The 4,008-nt window shown below is 27.0% G+C and overlaps 1 protein-coding gene across 2 annotated transcripts in view; it reads left to right on the plus strand.

The window, feature by feature from the left end:
* Nucleotides 1–4,008, plus strand: part of Fas3 (fasciclin 3) — a 592,625-nt gene that overhangs the window by 2,677 nt on the left and 585,940 nt on the right. The window lies entirely within an intron of this gene.

The raw sequence follows: 4,008 nt of genomic DNA on the forward strand, positions 1-4,008 counted from the left end.
CAACATATTGATTTTGTTTAGTTACTAGAAATCAAAACTTTAACAACGATATATTATATTATTAAATGACACGTAATGTAAACTCTCTAAGAAAATTAAAATGTTTCTTTCTATAAAATAAAATAAAATCAATGATGCTCAGATTGTGATTATTAATCATCAATACGTTTAATTTTGTCAATGTTAATTATCTCATTTCCAGTTTTTTCGCTGTTTAATACGTATTTAATATAATTATATAGTTTAATCAAAACTAATACCGGAGTTACTTCCATATTTAAAAGGATAAACTCATAAAAATTATATTAATAAAAGATGCGGAATAACTCAAATAGTGAATGAACTATTATGAGCATAAGTTCCACTTTACTTTGCAGGGTTTTATCCGGCCAAAAATAGATACAAGAAACTAAAATTATTTATAATCTTAAAAACTTTCTTGAGACTGGTTAATGTTGTTTAAATAAATGATTTATATCCATTATGGTCTCAAAACCATTTATTTTCTTAACAAGTCCGACGTTTCGGCCAATTCGGCCATCCTCAGGGACAATCTTATACAATTTTTGAACTAAATAATTTAAAAACACAACTTCATGCAGGCTATTCTGCCATGGTCAATTCATCAATTTCTAATTAGTCAATTTTCACATTAAAAAAAAAATTAAAATTCTTTATCATAGTAATTTATTTGTTAAAATTCATCACACTTAAATGTTTTAAAATCATGTTAGTTCAAAAATTTCATTAAGATTGTCAGGATGGCCGAATTGGCCGAAACGTCAGGGTTATAAAGAAAATAAAAGGTTTTGAGACTATAATGGATATTAACCTATTTATCTAAACAACTAAAATTATTTAAATGAGAAAAAAAGAATAAGATAAAATGAAGTAATTGTGAACTAAGGTCTGGAAAAATATGCGGAAATTTATATAAAAATGAAAAAACAAAATAAAATAAAAATTAGATATAATTAAATCACAACCATCTTCGGAAAAAAAATTAATTTATATATTTTTTTTATATTTCTCTTTAATAATGCTCTTATTTAAAAGATAACGTTTTTTAGGCTATTAGATCATCTTTAATATTTTTTTTTATTTCAATTCTGCTTTCATTATGTTTTGGATTTTGATTATTGATCAACAATACGTTTATACGTCTTTTCTAACAAATATATTTTTTTTAATCGTATAAAACCTGCTCAATAAATTTTTATTTTAAATATTATTGATGTTGTCTAATATAAATTAATGTTTGAGTTTCTTTCCATTAACTGATACACTCACAAAAAAAACAAAAAAAAAAAAAAACAACAAGAAAACAACAATACTAAAGATTCTTAGCATCATGTTGCACTTTTTTTATTATTTATCAACAAGATTCTCTTTTCCTAATTAACAAAATTTTTTTTTATTTTGTTTATTTTTTGTATTATCAGATTTTGTTTTTTGTTCCAATCGTGTAAAACATGCTTAATAAATATTTTTTAAATCATTATTAACATTGATTATTCAAAATAATCTCCAGAGTACTTTCATAATAAAGCTGTTGAACTAGTCAAAAAATAGTTTTAAAATAAAATTATAATTTTAATTAAAAAATTTAGAATTTTAGATTAATTTCATTATCTTTACTAATAAATAACGTTTCTTATTTTGTCAATTTTAATAATAATAATTATTATTATGGTTTAATAGAAACTGGGTTGAAAAATAGGAAATAATTTCGGAGTAACTTCATTAAATTAAACTGTTATTTTATGAAAAAATTACTACTTTTTCTTTTTAGCAATTGACCTAATAAAATTAGCAAAAAATAATGTACTTTAGATTGAAATTCAAAGGAAAATAAATTTTTAATTATTTTTTTACCATTAAAAATACTGCTTGATTTTTCGATGTCTAGTTTTGAGTTCTGAAACTGTCGGCCAAAAAACTTATTTTTTAATTATTTATCAATGAGATTCTCCTTCCTAACAAACAAATAACTAATTTTTGTTATAAAATTCATAATTTTTTTTAATTTTATCTATTTTATGTATTATCAACAGATTTATTTTTTTGTTTCAATCGTGTGGAACATAGCTCAATGAATATTTTTTATTATTATTATTAATATTTTTTAATTGAAAATGTATGGGGTACTATTCTTTATTAAGGTTATGAACTAGTGAAAAAGATTGTTTGTTTTTTTTTTAAAGTAGAAGTTGTGTAAAAGTTTGGCTACTGAGTGCCTAACTTGTAACTTGTGAGGAAGAGAAACAAGACGAGCTAATTGACAAATGTCATTCCATTATTATAATTGTCATCCATTGCCTTATTAGGTATTTAAACATCCAAAACAATACTAACACAAACTACGAGCATCTACAATAAACAAAATGGTGACGAGCTCACCTGATCTGTTGCGTGACGTCATTCTCAATTTAACAGACCTAGTAACAGATTCTCAACCATAGGGGTATTCATGATCTTTGGTTTAACATGTTAAAGCGTGTTAAATGGAAAAACTCATGTTAAATCGAAAAAAATTGCCTTCTTTTACCGTAGTAAAACGAAATAACATGTAACATGGCTGAGAGTCTGTTACTTGGTCTGTTAAATGGAGAATGACGTCACACAATAGACCAGTTGAGATCGCCGCCATTTTTGTTGTGACAGCTCAGTTCTTTCGTGTGTTTGAGGTATTCATATCCCTGTTATTAAACCAGAATGGATAATTTTAATGATACATTTGAGAAAAAAAACAGTAAAAAAAACAAAGTAATTTCATTCTACTATCTGAAAATTTGTAAACGCTCGCCAGATAAAAATCTCACTATACGAACCATGTAATTATTCTTAGGGGACATATTTCCCAGAATAAAGTTATTTTTTCATTTCATTTCATAAGCTAAACTTTCACACAAATTCCACTTTTCACTCACTCTAGGCATGTTGTAATTAATTACTTAAATCAAAACTGAAGTAAACAATAACATGAGGGTCTGGAAGGAAGGTTATAAACATTAAGGCTTATACAACAAGTTGCTGAGAAAATCCGCTAGGGGCTCTTATGCATTTAACGTTTAACATGACTTCAAATAGGGCTGCTCACAATCTTATAGTTATAACATTTAACATGGTAAAACATTTAACATTTAACACAACATCATGAATACCCCTAATGTTATATCGTTTTTACATGATAAAAGAAGGAAATATTTCTCCATTTAACGTAAGTTTTTTTCATTTCACACGCTTTAACATGTTAAACCAAACATCATAAATACCTCTGATGTTGAATAGGACTTGGTTCTTACCTGTGTAGATGATACCCCCGAAAATACGAACCTATTCCGTTTTCCAGGTAGAGGAAGGTTAGCATGTTTTTTTTTCCACTCCCTGTATAAAAGCTGAGGCTGATTTATTTTCTTTTGTTCTTTTCTTTTATTTTTTTTATCCTTTTTTTTGTTAAATCGAAATGAAATGGTAATAATGAAATTGCAAATACTGTGAAAGGTGTCCTTTGATGTGTATTAAATGCTTGGATAACGGTATTTCAATGTAATTGCTATCTACAGTGTCAATTAAAACGAGTAGAATTGATCGCTTTTGCCAATTACTTCATTTATTTATTTATGAAAGTTCTATTTATTTATTATGGCTCTGTACTGCATTTGCACGTCCGATATTCTATTAACTACTGACGATCCTCAAATCTGCCTTAAAATGATCTGCCCCATACCTTATTTGAGAATAATTGCCCAACTATGATTCACCGGTAAATATGCAATTACTCTAAATGTCGGACCGCACAACTATATTTTAGATCCACAGAAGCTTTGTCCAATTTGTGATGGAACGGCCCTGGAGGATTGTTTCCATTTTTTAACAAACTGCCCCGCGTAACTTAAGTACCGAATCCGGTACATGCCAAAACCAAGCTATATTAACCAAAACCACTTGTATGAATTTCTGTCTGTACCCTCCCATTCAGATCTTAAACATTTATGTATATATATA

This window comes from Halyomorpha halys, unplaced genomic scaffold, assembly GCF_000696795.3.
Source record: "Halyomorpha halys isolate HHAL.00 unplaced genomic scaffold, Hhal_1.1 Scaffold219.1, whole genome shotgun sequence".
NCBI classification, from domain to species: domain Eukaryota; kingdom Metazoa; phylum Arthropoda; class Insecta; order Hemiptera; family Pentatomidae; genus Halyomorpha; species Halyomorpha halys.